Source organism: Pleurodeles waltl, chromosome 3_1 (assembly GCF_031143425.1).
Source record: "Pleurodeles waltl isolate 20211129_DDA chromosome 3_1, aPleWal1.hap1.20221129, whole genome shotgun sequence".
Taxonomy (NCBI): Eukaryota; Metazoa; Chordata; class Amphibia; order Caudata; family Salamandridae; genus Pleurodeles; species Pleurodeles waltl.
In genome coordinates this window covers 524,371,363-524,392,878 of record NC_090440.1, presented here as the reverse complement: position 1 = coordinate 524,392,878, position 21,516 = coordinate 524,371,363, and the positions used below count along the sequence as shown (strand labels likewise).

At 44.8% G+C, this 21,516-nt stretch overlaps 1 long non-coding RNA gene across 1 annotated transcript; it reads right to left on the bottom strand.

The window, feature by feature from the left end:
• Nucleotides 1–2,737: 2,737 nt before the first annotated feature.
• On the bottom strand, nt 2,738–3,408 carry LOC138283223 (uncharacterized). Its single transcript, XR_011201137.1, has 5 exons — nt 3,350–3,408; nt 3,189–3,252; nt 3,042–3,105; nt 2,923–2,952; nt 2,738–2,785 (listed from the first exon to the last, which is right to left on the bottom strand). It is a non-coding gene; the product is annotated as an uncharacterized lncRNA (long non-coding RNA).
• Nucleotides 3,409–21,516: the final 18,108 nt, after the last annotated feature.

Sequence of the window (21,516 nt, the reverse complement as noted above, 5' to 3'; positions counted from 1 at the left end):
TTTGACCATGGTTCCTGCATAGAGGGCATTGCTATAGTCAAGTTTGTGTCTTACGAGGGCTTGTGTTACTGTGGGGATCCATTTGTAGATCTTTCGGAGCATGCAGAGGGTGTTGAAGCAGGAGAAGGAGATGGCGTTGACTTGCTGGGTCATGGATAGTGATGAGCAATGTTCCCTCTAATTTTTTTCCACTGTGTGTGGCAGTGTAAGATCTCTGTGCGCTGCAGCCAAGGATATCTGCGCCAAGAAATTGACAATTCACGCGAGCGCAGCGCATAACTACCAAGATCTTTGGCATTTGCCGCTCCATTGCTTTGTTTTACCACTTAAGCAAAAAGGGGATATTTGTATGAACATTGCTCCATATAATAGGCCATTAAGTTAGTATGGTGACCTGATGGCACACCCCAAGGACATGACCTGTTATGTGCCACCTACACCCCAGTTAGAGAAAACAGAGATTGAACCATTGTGAAACTTTAATGAATACTCTCAGGGTGCTTCAGGGGGCCATGCACATCAAATAAAGGATGTTGTACAATTAGTTAACATTTACAATTTGATGAACACACTACTGATGAATGCCATGAAGCCCCTGCCTTGAGACAGGATGAGAAATGTTCTTACCCAACCCACACATGGACTGTAGGAGAAGCTGCATCAAAGTTTAGACAAGTCAGGTGCCAACATTAGATGTCTGACATGTTTGTTTTTCTCGCCGGTCCTTGCCATTCTTCCAGTGCTGATAAACTCGTTCTAAGTCAACTTTCCCATTTGAGAGGTAGGCCTTTGTCCTCATGAGCATATCTAGGTGACTCTCTTCAAGTCTGTTTCTTAATTTGGACTTGATTAAGTTCATGAGGCTGAATCCTCGTTCACAGTCTGCACTTGAAGCCTGGAATGTTGCACAGACATCAATAAGCTGAGATACAACACTATACTGTGCAGCATTCCGCAGGGTGAAATTCACCATGTCTTGAAAGGTCCTAAACAATCAGTTTTTTATATGTTCTGCCACCACATATTTATAATCTCGGTATTGCTGAACAACATCATCAGGGGTGTCACAATCACCCAGGACCAAGACCTTCTTATACTTTTCAACAAGTCTTTGTACATTCTCAGTCCCAAAATCAAACTGTGATTGTGTTGTTACTGCATGGAAATCAAAGCTTGTCCATTCCTTCAACTCATCTTCTGGGAACCTTCTTTCCATGTGCTCACAAAGGAGTTTAATGAAAGATAACATCGGCTCACTATCATACTCTCTGTCCTCTCTGTACAAAGCCATCAGATCTCTTACTGTGTTGCTCCAAAAGACAGTGTTGCCCAAGTACTGTCCCTTTATTTGGCCAAGTTTTGCTCTTGCATACTGTACAGCTTCAACAGTGGTCAAAGAGCTTTTTTGAAACAACTTGCACAAAGATGCAAGTTCACCCAGAATGTCGTTCAGTGCTGCAAAGGAAATATGGTAGTTTGAGTCAGATAGTTTTTTGTAGCAATATTTAGCAATTGGGTCATTCTCCTCAACTCTTTCATGATCAAAGTATTTGAGAGCAACCTCATAGTTACGCAAGAGTGCACCAACAGCAAAATGCCTTGAAAGCCACCGCACTTCATTGAGTGGCCGAAAGGAGACCGCTTCACATTCAGTGACCAAAGCAAGTTCGTCCAGCTTGGACTTCTTTACAGGTGAGCGGGAGAACACAGTGTAGACAGTCCTCAGTAATGTTTCCATTTCCCTGATCATCGGCACTTTTTTCCAGGCATCATCAACTCCCAAATCCTCTCTGTGCGCTACACAGTGCTGCTCAACTAGATGGGGAATGGATTGTTTGAGGCGGGTAGCAACACCATTGTTCTTTCCCAGCATCACTGATGCACCATCTGATGTAAACATGACCATTTTCATAAGGTCCAGTTTATTGGCAGAGTAGAAGTCTTTCACAGCTCTAGTGATAGCCTCCGCATTGCATGTACTCAGAGTTACAATTCCCCCAAACACTGTTTTGTACTCTGTTGATGTTACAGATCGGAATTTGAAGTAGAGGATGAGCATTTTTGTAACTGAAATATCTGTGCTCTCATCAATTATCAATGTGTGATACCGAGCACTGCGAAGTTCTGCCATGAAGTCAGAGCGTATCACGCTGTTGATGGCCTCCAAAAACTCAAAGGCATAGTTCTTGCTCCTCCAGCTGTCTGGTATCTTCACATACAATGCGACGTGGTCATGGATGTCTTGAACAGATAACATTGACGTGTTCATTTTGACTGCTAGTAACACATTGTTGATGAGAATCTTTATCTCCTCAGGCATGGATCTATGCCGTTCAACCACTTCTAGTCTGTTTGCTCTGTCACTGGCAGTTTCCGTCAGCATGGTGCGCACTCCAAAACCCAGCCTGGCAGTGGCACTTTTATTTCTTAGGGTCACCAAAGCAGATTCGTGAACTTTGCTAAATAGATGGCGTTTCAAGTAGTCCAGCTTTCATCCATCACTCCATTTCTTCCCAGTCGAAAAGTCTCCTGCAATCTTTGCTTCTGCACATACTTTGCACATCAGGCCTACTTCTGTATTGTATAGAAATATCTCTCCCAGTTGTACGCGAACCTTGCTCCGTGACTTTTGTGACTCAGTCTCCACAATTTCTTTCAGCCATTCTTCTTTGAACACAAGACAGCATTTCTTCCTTTGTGGCAAAGCACTGCTCTCTGCTGAAGTCACAGCTTTGCACTTGAACATTTTGGGGGCAATCAGTCTGAGCCTACTATGCTGCAAAACCTGCAAAAAAACAAAAATCAAAAAAGAGGAGCATTATTTAAAGTGAGGAACATTATTTAAAGTTGGTTCTTATGCTATTGACTGCAATCTACCAGACAAGTCTGAGCTATCTCTTGGAAAATGTAGCAATTAATTACCTGGGCCTTTCTATTTGTTCTCACACTTGCCTGTAGATGTAACAGAAAAAAAAAGGGATGACAAATGTTATGTTATAATGTACTAGGTGCATCACAAGTGAAATCAACCAAATAACTACCTTGTCTTTCTGCTTCTACTCGCATATGCCTGTTCAAATTTCTGTGTAGCAGGGTCTAAGATGCCTGTAAAAGAAGAAAACATGATTAAAGCACCTGATTGTTTCAATGTCTCAGATGCACCATAAGGAAAACTAGCAAATAATAACCTTCTCTTTCTGCTGCTACTCCAGTCTGCCCGCCCTCATCTATGAACAGTACTGTCTGAGGTGCCTGCAACAAAAGAAAAGATGGTTAACAGTTGGTTACAGCATGTTGTCATATTATATTATGCCAGGTGACCCAGATGGGGTACCAACCAAATAATTACCTGGTCCTTATGCTTCTACGCATGTCAGTCCATTCAAATCTATAACGTGCTTAGTCCGGCAAACCTGTAATAGAAGTAAAGGTGCGGATCATGAATGTGATTTATCTAGAGACCCTTAATCCCACCTGGAACGTCTACAGAATTACCTGGGCTTCCTTGGTACTCACGCCTGCCCGTTCAAATCCAAATGTAGACCGTCTGTAATTGGGAAGAAGATATTTAGCATAGGTTATAGGAGTTACAAAAACATTATGCATGACTGTTCCAAAGCAATTGAATAGTTACCTGGGGTTTCAGTTTAGCTGAACTCCTGTTCCATATTGTCATCCGCTTACAAACCTGTGTCATGCGTTAACCCTTCGATGTTGCAGCCTTTACAGGCCTCAAGTTATCTGCTCACCCACTCGCCATGACGAATCGGATTTTATAAGCATTTTGTGCCATTTTTTCAGCCCCCTCCCCAACCAGGAAACGCCCCATTTACATATATTATGTCTGGCGCAGACATAATGTAGTGCAAAGGGTTACAAAGTGACAATGCATGTATTGCACCACATTGTAAATTTGGGGCAACGATTTTGGCCTCGTTGGGCCACCTTATCGTAAAAGAACTATCTGAAAAAGGATAATACATACAAGGTTGTAGTTGGGATAAGCAGCCCTGGTGCATGACGGGGGCATGCAGAGGGTGCAAAACTAGCTTCTCATGCACCTGATTAGCTGAAAGCTTCCAAAGCCTTCAATACAGTCAACCTCCCAGCAAACTTGCATTATCCTTCATCTTGGATCACCACCACTGTGCTATCACCCTTTCAAATACCAGTCGTCGAGCTCCCAAATAGGACAACAGGTTGAAAAATAAACAACTATTAACTGGATTACACCACAACCCATTCTTCAGCTGCAGACTATGGCTGTCAACCAGTTCAACCTCACAAGAACCACACTGATCCAAGAGCAAGCTCTGCCTGGCAGCTCTGCACTTGTAGATTGGGCATGCTTTGTGCAATAAGCTAAAAACAACCGGATTAGGTTTTTATGTCAGTAGCTTCTGAAATCCTGGTGGGTTTGAAATGTGCTAGGAGGTGGTGGTCGCACCATTTTGTATGTGTGTGCCTACAAAATGACAAGTGATTTACTTCCCACTTCGGATCTGTAAATAAAATATAAATAAGTAGCTTGCGCAGGAGTGGGGAAGCAACAGAGGAGCGAAGGGGGCGGAAACAAGATGATGGGATGATGTTCCTCACAGTGAGTACAAGGAAATAGGATAATGGTCTGCGGTTCCTATAACAAGCCATACATACAGTGATGTTCAATGATTTTATACAGTGCAAACATCAGATCATAGGGTAATGTTCTACAGTTTAGATATCAGGTTATGAACATTAAATCTGTCATAGGACCTTGTTTGTGGAAACATACAATTGTACAAATTAAAGTAGTGCAAAAGGTTGCATATGTGTACCAACTGGCCCAGAAGACTGCCAAGGCAGCTGAATTTGGTCTGGCAGAGTCAAAAGAAGGGGTCTGTACAATGGTACATCAAAGATGACATTCCTTAATCAACGTGACACCCCTCTGCGGTCTATAGAGGACCATTGTGTAGTCATAGCACAGGGTGAGTCATGGCAGGCATGGGCCTCCGCAACGGCCATGGGCAGGGCCACTGGAATTATATGCTTGTCCACCTGCGGAGATTTTTACATAATTATGGACTAGCCACATTCGCCACGCAATCCACCACCTGTTGCATAATCTGCAGATTTAACAAAAAGAGTCTATTTCTAGCTCAAATGGTTGAAAAGTTACTAAAAATGCAGTGACATTTGTTGACGCGCAGCAGAACTCCCTTTATAAAAGTTGACTGGTCACTTTTCTCTTACTAATTACTATAGTAGGGTGCTAAACCAATACAACTGAGATGCAATCTAAGCCCAGACAGTTTTAACAAGTATAAAAATCAGAACAAACGAAGTAATACTTTCACAAAATATGCTGCAGTACGCTGCATAATTTGTCTTTTCTTGCTGCACCAATTAATCAAGCCTCCCATATAATTTGGCCCTCCACTGCACATAATTCCAGTGTCCCAGACTATAGGGCTGATTGATAAAAGCAGTCCCAAGTCAGCGTGATATCTAGAGCAGTAGTTCCCAACCTATGGTCCGGGGACCCCTTGTGTTCGCGAAGCCACCTCCGGGGGTCCGTGACTGCTTAGAAAATTAAACAATATTAACATATATGCCCCCAGCTTTCGATAAGGACTCAGTGGGGGGGTCCCCGGATTCAAGTAATGATTCAGTGGGGGTCCCTGGGTTCCAGTAATGAAAAAGTGGGGGTCCATAGAAGTCAAAAGGTTGGGAACCACTGATCTAGAGCACTGCCTTTGACTGCCCCAGCCTTCTTTGCTTTCCAGAGTTGTGACAAGCTGCTTGTCAGGGTTTTTCCTCCAGATCTTGTTGTTTGCAGTGAGTACCTAGCAATGTCCACGGTTTTTAGACTACAAAGGCTGCAAAATTGTGTGTATTTTTTACTAATGTATGTAGTTTGTATAATGTGAACAAGGCTCTGAGGGTTTAAAGGCGCTTTGCATGAAGACAAGAACAGAATGGTACAAAGAAACAGAATGATTAAAAAAATACAATCAGAGGGCTAATGAGCAAGAGAAAGAATAAAGATTACTAATAACAGGGTTCAAGTAAAACAATAATCGTCATCAAGAGGTCTAATTAAGCGGGGAGCATCATTTAGCACAGATTACTGTGGTGGCATTGATTCTCCACTGGTAGCCGTGAGCAAGCAGCCACGGCCTATCCACAGATGGTGGCAGGAAGGCTGCCACCAAACACCGTGCAGCAGAAATGCATTGCAAGCAATACAGGTCAGTATCCGGCCATGCCAATTGCATTAAAAATATGACGTTGTTTCTGATACAACTAGTGCCAGATTATGAGTTGCAGGAAGCAGGGAACACTAAATCTGAATTACAGTTTCCAGACAGGCGGCGTTCCCACCTTTGTACCATTCATTTGTGGGGGATCAGGCCTGGAATGAAATTCTATAACATTTTACACACGTCTTTCCCGAGTTCCGGGGCTGTTTCTGCACAAAATGTATTTTTGAAGGGAAACACCTGGAGTTACTTAGCGGAAATCTGAACTCGTAAAAAGTCTCTGTTCCTAAAAACTCGTAAAAAGTCTCTAAATTAAACGAACACCTGAAATGCTGGTCTCTGGCAAACGCCATACAGTTTGCAACATATGGCCCTCAGTTTCACCAAAATGGTGTTATATAGACGCGTGGGGCGCAAGGGTGGTACTGATCATTAAAACAATGTGGCAACGTTATTCAGTGAAAATTTGTGAAAACTGTCCCTTATATCTTGTAATTGTGGGTCAAAGCAGTACCCCAAAGCAAAATGATGTTTCCACCATACAAAATGGTAAAGGGGCCTTCCGATGACGTCCTCCCATGTCATAATCTCTCAACAGGCTTTCATGAGACTGGGGTTGGCTCTCTCAAAAACAAATGAATAAAGGACGGCGTTTAGCTCTGAGATAAGTGGAAAGCAAGTCTAGACACAAGCTGCGTTCTTGCCACAGAGGTGAAGAGCGGGCAGGTGGAACTTGTGTGCGCAATGCATTTTAGTGAAATCACAGTAGCCCAAGCCCTCCTCCTTAACAACATGTCTTACCTCGCTGCTTCTCCTCCTCCAGCACTCCACTATCCACCTTGTCCTGCCGCGAAGAGAGTGACCGTGATTTCGCGCTGTTTGTTTTTAAAGCGCAGCGCTTACGTACGGTTTCACTCTCCCCGCGTTGTGCAGGAAGTGACGTGGATAAAAGGTGCGCGCATTAGAAAGTGGACTGCGCGGTGGAGGAAGGAAGGGTGCGCGCGCGCCCAAGCGCGCGCCTTAAAGGGAACGTTGGTGATGAGTCCAGGATGATTCCTAGGTTGCGTGCGTGGTTGGTGGGAGTCGGAGCGGATCCGAAAGTAGCAGGCCACCAGGAGTCATCCTATGCGGAGGGGGTGGAGCCGAAGATGAGGACCTCAGTCTTGTTGGAATTGAGTTTGAGGCAGCTGGTCTTCATCCATTCGGCGATGGCCTCCATTCCTTCGTGGAGGTTGGTTTTGGCGGAGTCCTTGGTGAGGGAGAGGATCAGCTGGGTGTCGTCGACGTATGAGATGATGTTGAGCTTGTGCAATCGGGCGATGTTAGCGAGTGGAGCCATGTAGATTTTGAAGAAGGTCGGGCTGAGGGACGAGCCCCGGGATATGCCGCAGATGATTTTGGTGGCTTCAGAGCTGAAAGTAGGGAGGCGGACTCTGAGTTCTGCTGGTGAGAAAGGAGGTGACCCAGTCCAGATTCCTGCATTGCTGTGGTGTGTGCATAAGGTGTGGTGGCAGATGGTGTCGAACGTGGCTGAGAGGTCCGGGAGGATGAGGGCTGCGGTTTTGCTGTTGTCCAGTATGGTTCTGATGTCTTCAGTGGCAGCGATGAGGGCAGTTTCGGTGCTGTGTGTGCAGTGAAATCTGGACTGGGAAGGGTCCAGATTGCTGTTCTCCTCAAGGAAGCGGGTCAGTTGTCTGTTGACAGCCTTCTCAATGACTTTTGCCGGGAAGGGGGGCAGGGAGATAGGCTGGAAGTTCTTGAGGTCCTTTGGGTCCGCCTTTGCTTTTTTGAGGAGTGCGTTGTTCTCAGCGTGTTTCCAGCTCTCCGGGAAGGTGGCGGACTCAAAGGAGCTGTTGATGATATTCCTGAGTTGGCGATGATGGAGCTTGCTTTGTTGAGGATGTGGTGAGGGCAGGGGTCAGATGGTGAGCCAGAGTGGATGGTGTTCATTATTTCGATGGTGTCGTTGTTGACGGGGGTCCAAGAGAGCAGGAGGCTGGTCGGTGGTGAGTCTGTGGTGTTGGTGGTTGCCGGGGGGGAGAGGCTGAGTGCTGAAGCTGTCGTGGACGTCTGCGATCTTGCGGTGGAAGTAGGAGGCTAGGGAGTCGCAGAGGTCTTATGATGGCGGGATGACGTTGGCGTTGGAGCTGGGGTTGGAGAGTTCCTTCATGATGTTGAAGATCTCCTTGTGGCTGTGTGCATTGTTGTTGATGTTCACTGCCTCAGTGGTGTGACCTGGCAATTGCACGCTGTGAAATCACTGTAACGAGTAAGTGTAACTGTGCCTTTCATAACAGGCAGACATGGATTAGTGTGTCTCAGTAGGTGTGCAGATGATAGTTTCTTCAGCGTTCATTTCAGCTGTTGTTCCCAGGCAATGGTGTGGTATCGTGGTTGCCACTGCATAGTGTACATTACAAGTGAGTCATTGTGATTTTATGCCATATGTGCTGTTATTTCTGTTATTGACCCTGTGCTCCCTTTCTTTGTCCCCCATCCTCCCTCCTTTTTTTCTCCTGTCCTTGTGTGCATTGCCATCATCTGGTGCAGGAGCCAGGGCACCAGCGAGTGGGGGAGCTGCAGCCCATGGGACCCAGGAGGCAGGCTCCACTGACGCAGAGGGGACCAGTGGGTTAGAGGATGAGGGGAGCACCATGGGGGAGACAGGAGCTGATACTATTGACTGAGATGGGAGTTCCCTGGTGGTGGTGGACCCTCTGGGACCACCCTGGCATCTTTATCTTCCACCACCCCCCGTTCCAGCACCGCCCTCCCAGTAGCCTCCCACCCAGTTGTCCGTGCCTGCTCACCCAGTAGGGTGGGCGTCTCCTTTGCCGCAGGCACCTTAGCCGCTGCCCCAGTGAGCCCTGCTGCCCTCACTGAGGAGGCTATTGACCTCCTGAGATCTATCTCTGTAGGGCAGTCAACCATAGTGAATGCCATCCAGGGGCTGGCATTCCATATGCAGCAATGCAATTCCTACCTGTAGGGCATTCACGTTGGCTTGGCTGGCCTACAGAGATCGTTTCAGGCTCTGGCCTCCTCTTTGACAGCAGCCAGTGCCCATAGTTCTTCTGTTCCCCCCTCCAACTACCTGTACCCAGAGCCCTCTCCCCTCACCCATCCCAAACACACAATCAAACGAGCATGCACCTAAGTCAACAGACAAGACTCACAAAGACAAGCACAAGCACTACAGATCACACCACAAGCATACACAGAGACAACACACAGAAGCACACACAACAACAGCCTCTGCCTCCACTGTCTCCTTCTCCACCTCCTCCCTCACAGTCACATCAGCACTCACACTTGCAAGCACTGCATCCTCAATCCCAGATCCTGCCACCTGTCTAGTCTTCCCCACAGTCTCAACAGCAGACATGCAGACTAGCACCCCATTCACCACATGCGCTGTCCCCACCACCACCATCACAACCACATGCAGCACACCTACCTCACTTGCAGACACGACCCCAACATACATACATACGACCTGTTTGTTCTCTCCCTCTCTCTCCCTCTGAAAAAACACATATGTACACTCCCACTCGAACACTCAACAGTCATCCACCTCACACATGCACACTTTGCATGCACCTACAACCCAGTCCAGCACATCTACACGTGCTAGGACTACTCCGTATACCGCCACTCCCAAACCTGCTCCCACAGTCTGCCCCACTGTACCTAAGAAACTTTTCCTTGCCCGCCTTGACCTCTTCCCTCCTCCTGACCCACCCTGTGTTGTCCCTAAATGTAAGGTCCCGCTCCCCCAGCCAAATCCGTCCAGCTCCCAGCCCTCCCATGGCCCCCCTACTGTTTCCAATGTCCCGCCCCCGCTAAGAAGGCTTCCGCTCCAGTACACAAGGCAGCCTCTCCCACCCCCCGCTCCAGACCCACTCCCCCACCCCCTAAACAGAGAAGCAAGAGCCCACCCCCTCCCAAACCAAAGTCCAAAGCCCCCCCCTTCCAAGAAGAAATCCCACCACCCTCTGCCCCTGAGGTGTCTGCCTTCCACATTGATGTCCTTGCCCAGTGGAGTCACTTTGGCTGTCGGGAGTCAAGTTGGGCCTATTTTGTTGCCCTGTGGGTTGCCATGGATAATTGGACTGGCCAATGGACTTTTGTATATAGTTCCTGTTTTGTGGTGGGCGCTATTCCCACCGGAATACAGTGGTTGAATCACAAGTATTTTTCCTGGCTTTCTTTTCTTCTGGCTTATGTAATTGTTGTATTTTTCAGGGATTGCTCTCCATGTGTGTATGGTGTAAGGTGTGTGTTGTGCATGTGGGTGTGTCTCTCTTCCCTCCCTCCCTTGTGTGCTAGGTGGCTGTACTCACGGTTGCCGTCTTCGTTGACGTCGCTGCTCCTGGACTCCCATTGCGTGGTACAGCACGCCGACTCTTCTGTGTCCCTGTGTCCCTGGAGGTGAGTGTCTCCTATCAGAGATCATATAATTTCTTTCAGCTTCTTAATGGGTATGACAATAATAAGCTCCAGGAAGCAAGTCATTTGTTTCAGAATGTGATTGAGATAACACTGTTCCTACTGAAAATGATGAGGCATCAATTTCTACTGCAAAGGGGAAGAGGTGTTGATTTGGATGTCTCAGTATTGGTGCAGATGTAAATGTGATCATAAGTCTTTGCAAGGCTTGCACCTATTCTCTACCCCTAACAAAGAGAAAAATGTTTCTTTGTAGCTGAAAAATTGAACCTAAGCACTTCCTTGGTGGATGGAAGGCTTGGCCATACTAAGACTGATTTTACTTGGGAAGGGTCATGCTGAGTCCGGGCCCTAAAATCTCAAACCTTAAAAAAGTAATGTTGGAGACTTAAAACACATAGGGGGTCATTACGACCCTGGCGGACGGCGGAGAAGCTGGCGGTCTTTTCTTGGGAATTATGACCATGGTCATCCGCCGCTTCTCCGTTCCGCCCGCTGGGCTGGAGACCAGGGTCTCCAGCCCGGCGGTCGTCACTATACCGCCGGCGGTATTTGGACCTGGCTTACCGCCATGGATTTCCTGCGGTTGGAACCCCCATGAAATCCATGGCGGTAAGCACTATCAGTGCCAGGGAATTCCTTCCCTGGCACTGATAGGGGTCTCCCCCACCCCCACCCCGACTCCCTCCCCTACACCCCCCACCACCCCTGCCACCCCCCAAAGGTGGCAGGACCCCCATCCCCACCCCGACCCCAACATCACATCACTCATGCACACACGACACGCACGCAGGCACCACCAACACACATACACGCACACACACCAACATACATGCAAACATCCACACACACAGTCAGACACGCACACCCACATTCAAACATACACGCACACAACCATGCAGACATATCTACAGACATACACGCACTCATTCCCATACTCACGACACCCCCACAAGCATACAGGCACTCAGACATACCCACTACATACACACACACACACACACCCATGCACGCACGCAACATCCCCCGACCCCCCTCCCCTCACGGACGATCGACTTACCTGGTCTGACTATCCTCCAGGAGGGGACGGGAGCCATGGGGGCTGCTCTGCCGACACCACACCGTCAACAGAACACCGCCACGCCGAATCACAGGACGTGATTCGGAGGGCGGTGTTCTGTTGACGTGGCGGTGGAGGTGGAGAAACCTCCACTTCCCCGCCACCCGCCAGCATGGTTGTTGGCGGCTCTCCGTCCGAAAAAGGACGGAGAGCTGCCAACAGTCATAATATGCCGAGCAGAAAACCGCCAACACTTTGGTTGGTGTTTCTTTACTCCAGTGAGAATTTCTCTAACCTGATGGCACTGTTGCTGTAATGTGCCAAAATATATAACATCAGTGGTTTTCAAAACTGTGGGTAGCTGATTTTTCATGGGTAGATAAAGATCCCTCCAAATTTCTATTCTGTGTTTAACTTGTCAGTTTTGGCGGTTATTCAAAGACAGATGTCAAATGTCAGGCTGCTTTAGTTTTTTAACATGGGAAGTGGTGTTTACTTTTCTTTCTCTGTCTGCAAGTTGAGAGGACTTTTTGAAGTCAATTATGTGATAATGTAGGATGATGTTTTTTGCAATACACAACAAAATATAAATACCTTTAAATTACCTGTATGCATCCAGCTGTTAGGAAAACAGAAATGAAGCACGTGTTTAGAAAAAATGAAGCACTTGTTTTGGAATTCTGAAGTGTGCTGGAAACAGAGGTTATAATAGGATCAAACCAACTCAAGCTACTTACTTGGTGATGCACAAACTATAAATATTCACAGAAACCCAATTGCCAAGCATTATCATTTGTGTGTTATATAGTTTTATCAGTAAAACTGCATGTCTGTGCACATTTAGTGGCCATTTCAATGGAAAATGTGCTGTCTGTAAACGACAATGTGCTACCACACAATGCTTTAGTTACATTGAAAAATCGGTCTGCCTTATGTTCATTAAAGGTAGGTGGGTCACAAAAGTTTGTTGTTCTAAAAAGTGGGCTGTGGTGCTATTAAATTTGGGAGACACGTTATTAGATTACCTTCTAAGTAGATCATCATGTACAAATCAAAGTGATCACTGAATCTGTTGTTCGCAAAGCATTGGAAGGCAGCTGGAACATTGAAAATGGTAAGGGGCATCACAAGGTAAAACTGGGAATTTAAGGATGCCTTACACACACCCCGGTCATGTATTCATACTAGTTTGCAGGCTCCTCTTGGATAAAGTTTGTTGACTACTTTTTTTTGTCTTGACCTGAACTAGAATTACCAAGATTAGATGGATAAGTGTTACACATGCTAATAGTGTTCGGTTCTTGATAATCAATATAGAGTCGATATTCACAATTCACCTTAACCACAAAGAAGATAGGAGCTTCTGCTCGGTGGGTAAAATACTGAATACAACCCTTCTCCAAGTTCTCTTTCGGATATTGGAGCGAAATCTCCTGTAAATTCAACATCAGTGGATATATTCTTCCACGTCCAATAGGCTCTCTTGTTACTAAGTTGATCATATAGATATAGTCCATACAGGAAGACATTGGAGTTGTTCTTTCTTTCTTTCTTTCTAAAGACAAGTCTTATGCCTAGTTGCTGTAGAAATTGCTGGTGCACGAATAAGACCAAATCACAGTTTTTCCACATGAACCCTCTGTGTAGCCATTAACAATTGTAATGTTCCTCTGCAAACTGCTCCGGAAAGAATGTATTATCCATAAAGCAACTGGAGACCCCAAAGTCTACTATGGCCAGTGATGTGTGACCACAAGTACTTAATGCTTCAGTTTTTCTGATGCTTATCCCTTTTCAGTTACTCAGGGATGAGCCAAATCTGTTTCATGACAGCATGGGACACACCTGAACAAAATGACTAATCTTTCCTCAATAAAGGCGCAGTCCTGCTCCCCTCCTTCAATCTTTTTCTTCTGTTGGAAGAGTCTTTCAAGCTTTCCTATCTACATCAGTTCATTCAGATTAGCCATGATCTGAATGTTTTCCAACGTTTTAGGAATCCAGGATTGTTTAGTGTAACCTCCCCTTTCAACCTTGCAAGACCTCTGTTGACCGTCTATTTGGAGCGTTAGATCTATTAACATTGTGGAGGTAGTAGGTCGATTGGCTACCAGAACATCTTTGAATCCTTCCTGCAGACCGTGATGGAACGTCGCTGATGTGGTCTCATCTGTCTCGGCTGCTTCTGAGATCAGCGCTCAAAGCAGTTAACATAACTGATAGGTACCTAGTTGTTTTGTTTTATTGTCTACAACCGAGCATGAGCTGACTGGGTCATGTGTCTTTTACCAAAAAAGGACTTAAACTTTGTAAGGAATTGATTGCAGTTAGTTAGCCATGAACTGTGGCCCAAAAGCAGCATTGCTGTCCCTATAAGGCATCTTTGGTTAACTAAGATAACGTAAAAGTAACTTTGTATGCATCGTCGGCACAATAATGCGGTTGGACTAAAAAAATGCAGCTGGCATTACACAGAAAAATTATTTTGAGGGTCTCCATCTAATTTCTTAGGAAGTGCCAAAACTAAGTTGTTAAGTAAATACAGCTTTCTGTTTTCTCCCGCCTTTTTAAATTACTGCTATCTTCGGTGGCATTACTAATCCTTGCAGAGAGGTTTACAAAGGGTGAAAATAGCATTGGTAGTCGGAATGTGTGTCACCTAATTATTTCAGTGGTAGGATTGGTGAGACGCCTTGTTCCTGATGAGCAGACCTGCTAAAAGCCCCTGCTATTCCTGAACAGGTGTGAAAGATGGTTTGCACACCCGCAGTAAGAAAACAAAAAAAAGAAGTGAGAGACAAACACTAGACAAGATCACACTAGTCACTTGCTTCTATTAGCTTCACGCTTGATCGGCCGTCTGGGCTAAGCCTTCTTCCTGATATTCCATCATTCTTGATTTGGACTGACACATTTTCAGTTTGTTTATTTCACGGCTGTTTCATAACTTACAGTTGGGCTTGGAGGGCGTTTTGCATACACGCAAGAGGGACTGGGGCATTGGCATGATGGAGTGGTATTTATGATCCACTGATCTTCAGTACATTCCGTGTGGCTGATGGTATAGCAGGATACATGTTATGTGTACAAATATTGAGCAGTGCGGGTCCATGGGCATCCCTGTTTCACCCACGAATACTCAAAGATATGTTGCTTCTTGCTGCTCATGCCAACACCGACTGGACTTCAGAACTTCAGATCCGGAGTCGAGACTTCTCCAGATTTTAAGAATGGCCTTTTTTTATTGTTTCCTCTAAAAACCAAGCCTCCAATTCCTGTTTTTCTCTGTGCATGTGAGTTGTTGTTTCTTTGATGGTTTTTGTTCTGGTGGCCCGATAAATGTTGATATTCTCTGTGATTGGTTCTGTGATGAATTGTATATGTTGGTTAGAGAAGATGTTTAGGAGTGTATTACCACAATGTTTACTGCGATGTTTCTAATTTCGTATGACTTTTGGAACCACATTCCTGAATGTATTTGTTACACTTATCCATGCAAATCGCTCCTTCTTCCAGCAGATTGTAGTTCTTGTTCAATGTATTTGCTTCGGTGACAATGGCTTTGGTTACAAAGCACTACAGTGTCAAAGGACCGAGTGACAATGTTTCTTGTAGAATTATAAACAAATGTGAGGTTAAAAAGGTATTTAGGCCTCGATCGTCAAGTTTTCCTGCGACTCCTGCAATGTTACATGAAAAAAAGTCCAGGATTACAAGGCGAAACCTTTGTGTTTCCTTACCAGTTTTTGAGGTCCCACTCGTGATATTCCCTTCAGTGTTGCACACTTCCAGACGTTAGTGTAATCCTGTTCAGTTTTGGGGGCATATTTAATCAAATCAGTCGTCTTTAGTTGCTGGTTTGCTGTATGTGCGGTCATAGTTCTTGGAGGTGGAGGTTTTTGTTGTATGCTTTTCGGGTTCAGTGGTTGATGCTAGTTTGGCTATCGTTGTTATTACGATTGCTCGGTTTAGTCTTGCCTATTGTGGCCCTTGTCTCATCGGGGTCCTTTGGATTTGGCATCAAGGCTTTTACTGATCTGTCTGTAATTTTTTCTCCCTTCTCCGCGGGAGAAGTTGACTCACTTGTTAAATTTCCATGTCCTTAAATAAGGAGGAAAGGGGCTGTGATGTGCATGATTGATGACGGAACTGCAAGTGCCTTTGTTTTATCATATATTGCATGAGGGAATTGTCTTCAAAGCTCAGGTATATGCTGTCTTGCTGCGCCATGTAGGTTGGATTAGGCATCTTTTTTACGTTTCAGGTCCCCTCCTTCAACTTTCTATTCAACCATACATGCATGTTGCTCCTTAGCATCTCACTATTCTAATTTTTGATCGATTCAGGAATATTTGTGTTGAAGAAGTGGTTATGTCTTTCAAACCATCCATATTTTTGTGCCACAGAACTTAGTTTAAAGCAGCTTATACTTAAGTCTGTGTTGGCAATTCAGCTTCTAAGGTGTCAATAAGCTTCCAGTACGGATGGTATGGAGATGTACCAGTCTTGTTGGTAACAACTACTTCTGACAGTCCCTGATTTCACTTGTCTCATTATCATGTTTCTGTGTTTCCTTCTTAGAATCTTTTATCGATTTAGGACCGCAATGGGTATGTTATTTAAGAATAGCTCCTCTGCATTGCTTTGCATTTACAGGCAGATTTTGCCCTGCCTTTGAGCTTTACTTGCGGAGGGATATTTAATGTCTTTACATCCCATAATGCTCTCTGGTTGTTGGTTGTTGAAGTTCATTCCCTTTTTTATTTCCTCAGTGAACTTTCCTACTGAACAGGTGTGAGAGCAGGTATTACCCACCCAGGGTTATTCCATATTTATCAGTCAATGCTCTTATTGCCTCTGGCATCTTCTCATGGCTGCTACTTTCAGAGGGCTCTCGTTTTGGTAGGTAGAATTTGACATCTCCTTTGCTTTCCTTGGATTAGTACTTTATGTATATCCGGAGATTCAGGATGTAATGGTGTGACACCTTTTGGACCTATTGGCAGGCTGAGTTGCACCTGCCTCACTTTTAGTTTTAGGCAAACTATCCCAATTGTCATGAGCTTGCAAGTTATTTCGATCTAATTGAGTGGAATGATCAGTCTGAGATCCAGAGGGTGGAGTAGGATCCTTGCTTTCCTAGTCCTCCGACATTTTCAGGTGCCTGTGTAGTCACTGGGTGTTCCTGGCAACTTCTTTCATGTGGATTATTTTGTATCTCTGTTTCTGTGTCGGGCGACTGGAATCTCTAAAAATAACATTTTCCCCGATTCTGTCATGGTACAGCACAGATGGTATGGAGATGTGCCTTTCTTTGTTTCTTTAGGTGCAGGGTTGCATGTATGTCAAAACCAATGTAAGTGAAGAGTTTGTCCATTTCATTAATGAAACAATAAATCAACTATTATACTCAACCTCGCTGCACCATTGTCAACCACTTAATACCACAGGTAAGGCAGCAAGTATCAATTTTAGCAGCGATCCAATTAGTTTTCTCCGATCGTAAAAGAAGTTAGGATTGGGTCAATGGAGTTGATGTGTCTGGTACTGTATAGTGTTCCTCAAAGATCATCCCTCTCTTCTCTGTTCTAAATCTATGTACGTCTCTTGAAACAGTTACTTGAATAGAATCATGTGAAGTTCCACATATTTGTGGATTATGCACAAATGTACTTCCATCTACTCAAAAGATCAAATGACCCCTCAAACCTCACTTAGTGCTCGTCACGGGTGCTCGACTGGATGAATGAGAGCTTCATCTGGATAAAACAGAGCTTTCCTCATTGCCCTTAGACTGGCCCTTTGGAACTCTCAATTCAATTGCTCTAAATGTGAGGAACCTGGGGATACTTTTGTTGTGTGTTCCTTTTAGCGCCCAGATTGGGCTCCCCTGTTTGAGCTCTTAGGCACACATCCTGGACCTTTTAGACACGTACACACTTTATTCACTTTTATTATACTTTAGCACAGCTCACGTTTAGCTTGTTGTTTTATATCTTATCAGCTATCTTTCTTAGAAAACATGCTTGTTCGTGTTCTACATTCATATGTCTCTTGCACACATTTCACTCTGTGCCATCCTCAAGGCTGTCATGTTTATACACTATAATTAACCGTTAACTTCTAACCATAGACACACTGTCCCATCAGGCGTGTTCTCAGAACACAAAACGTTTTGTTAAATAAACACCACATAGGCCTGTGAAAGGTGGAGGGGACATTCCAGCCAGACATCTTATACTGTGCACCACGTGGCACGTGGTCAACAGCTTTGCTGATCCTGGCCTTGTCTTTCCAGCCAACTGGGAGGACTGCCAACAGAACAACAAGCAGACCCTTGCTTTCCCTCAGGTATGGGATCGAGGCTCCTTCTATAGACCGGGTCAGGCAGAAGGGTTAACACTGTTATGCTCTCATGTGAGACATTAGGGAGTAGGTAGGAATTATTAGATCTCATAATTATGTCAGGATGTTGGGACTGTTTGTATAGTTCACGCAAATGGCCAGAATCATCGCTGTGCTATGTTTCATACTCCTAATATTCGCAGCTCACACCTTCCATCATAAAATGCAGTTGCTTCAAAAAATGCATTGGAACCTATCCTGCATCTCTTTGTCTGCCTTCGCATGTGTGAGGCTTTGGCAACAGAGGGAAAAGGGTATGATCTGTTGACCACAACTTCCCTGAGGAGACAGAGTGTCATGTTTCTAGTCTGCCACAAATCACCTTTACTTTTTAGGTTTGGGTGAGGTGCTGAAAAGCTAGCCGAATAGGTCAGGCTGGCAGTTTCCAGTCGGCGTGGGACGGACTCAGTCACCTACATGCTGCCCAAAATCAAGCAGTCTTACCTCCATGGTAAGAGTCCTATGACATGGCACTACCAACACTGGTTAGGCACTAATTTAACAGGTCTCCTGAGCAATATTTCCTCTAATTTCTTCCCACTGTGTGCGGCAGTGTGAGGTCTCTGTGCGCTGCAGCCAAGGATACGTGCGCCAAGAAATTGACCATTCACGCGAACGCAGCGCATAACTACCAAGATCTTTGGCATTAACCTCTCCATACCAATAAAGCAAAAAAGGGATATTTGTATAACGATTGCTCCATGCAATAGGGCATTAAGGCAGTTTTGTGACCTGGTTGCACACCCCAAGGACATGACCTGTTAAGTGCCACCTACACCCCAAAACAGAAATCAGGAGGTTGAGCCATTATGAAACTTAAATGAATACTCTCAGAGTGCTGGAGAGGGCCCTGCACAGCAAATACAGCCAGTTGTATAATTAGTTAACATTTACAATTTGATGAACTCACTGCTGATAAATGCCATGATGCCCCAGCCAAGATACAGGGTGAGAAATGTTCCTACCCCACCCACACATGGACTGTAGGAGGAGCTGCATCATAGTTTAGACAAGTCAGGTGCTAACACTAGATGTCTGACATGTTTGTTTTTCTTGCCGATCCTTGCAATTCTTCCAGTGCTGATAAACTTGGTCTAAGTCAACTTTCCCATTTGAGATGTAAGCCTTTGTCCCCATCAGTATATCTAGGTGACTCTCCTCTAGTCTGTTTCTTAATTTGGACTTGATTGAGTTCATGAGGCTAAATCCTCATTCGCAGTCTGCACTTGAAGCCTGGAAAGTTGCACAGACATCAACAAGCTGAGATACAACACTACACTGTGCAGCATTCCACAGAGTGAAACTCACCATGCCTTGAAAGGTCCTAAACAATCAGTTTTTTATATGCGTTGCCACCACATATTTATAATCTCTGTACTGACGAACAACATCGTCAGGGGTGTCACAATCACCTAGGACCAAGACCTTCTTATACTTTTCAACAAGTCTTTGTACATTCTCAGTCCCAAAATCAAACTCTGATTGTGTTGTTACTGTATGGAAATCAAAGCTTGTCCATTCCTTCAATTAATCTTCTGGGAACCTTCTTTCCATATGCTCACAAAGAAGTTTAATGAAAGATAACATCGGCTCACTATCATACTCTCAGTCCTCCCTGCACAAAGCCATCAGATCTCTTACTGTGTTGCTCCAAAAGACAGTGTCGCCCAAATACTGTTCCTTTATTTGGGTAATTTTTGCTCTTGCATACTGTACAGCTTCAACGGTGGTTAAAGAAACAACTTGCACAAAGATGCAAGTTCACCAGAATGTCAATTAATGCTGCAAAGGAAATGTGGTAGTTTGAGTCAGATAGTTTTCTGTAGCAATATATAGCAAATGGGTCATTCTCCTCAACTCTTTCATGATCAAAGTATTTGAGAGCAACCTCGTAATTACGCTAGAGTGCACCAACTGCAAAATGCCTTTAATGCCACTGCACCTCATTGAGTGGCCGAAAGGAGACCGCTTCACATTCAGTGACCAAAGCAATTTCATCCAGCTTGGACTTCCTTAACGGTGAGCGGGAGAACACAGTGTAGAAAGTCCTCAGTAATATATCCGTTTCCCTGATCATCAGCACTTTATTGGCTGTGTAGAAGTCTTTTACAGCCATAGTGATAGCCTCCGCATTGCATGCACTCAGAGTTACAATTCCCCCAAACACTGCTTTGTGCTCTGTTGATGATACAGATCGGAACTTGAAGTAGAGGATGAGCATTTTTGTAACTGAAATATCTGTGCTCTCATCAATTATCAATGTTTGATACCGAGCACTGCAAAGGTCTGCCATATAGTCAGAGCGTTTCACGCTGTTGATGGCCTCCAAAAACTCAAAGGCATAGTTCTTGCTCCTCCAGCTGTCTGGTATCTTCATATACAATGCGATGTGGTCATGGATGTCTTGAACAGATAACATTGACATGTTCATTTTGACTGCTAGCAACACATTGTTGGTGAGAATCTTTATCTCCTCAGGCAGGGATATTTGCCGTTCAACCACTTCTAGTCTGTTTGCTCTGTCACTGGTGGTTTCCGTTAGCATGGTGTGCACTCCAAAACCCAGTCTGGCAGCAGCACATTTATTTCTCAGTGTCACCAAAGCAGATTCATTAACTTTGCTACATAGTTGGAGTTTCAAGTAGTCCAGCTTCCAGCCATCACTCCATTTCTTCCCAGTAGAAAAGTCCCCTGCGATCTTTGCTTCTGCACATACTTTGCAAATCAGGCCTACTTCTGGATTGTATAGAAATAGCTCTCCCAGTTGTACGTGAACTATGGTCCGGGACTTCGGTGTCTCAGTCACCACAATTTATTTCAGCCATTCTTCTTTGAACACACAACAGCATTCCTTCCTTTGTGGTGAAGCACTGCTCTCTGTAGAAGTCACAGCTTTGCGCTTCAACATTTTGGTGGCAATCAGTCTGAGGCTACGGTGCCGCAAAGCCTGCAAAAAAAAGAGGGACATTATTTAAAGTTGGTTTTTATGCTATTGAATGCAATCTTCCAGACAAGACTGAGCTATCTCTTGGAAAATTTAGCGACTAATTACCTGGGCCTTTCTGTTTAATCTCACACCTGCCTGTATATGTAACAGTGTCTAAGATCTCTGCAATAGAAGAAAAAAAATGGTTACAGCACATGCTTGTGTTCCAGTATTTCAGATGTACTACAAGGAAAAACTACTAAATGATTACCTGGTCTTTCTGCTTGTAGCCACGTCTGCCTTTTCTAACCAATGTTAGCACTGTGTAAGAAGCCTGCAAAAGAAGAAAAAAAAGGGCTGAAGAATGTTGTAATTTTATAATGTTCTAGGTGCATCACAAGTGAAATCTACCAAATAATTACCTTGTTTTT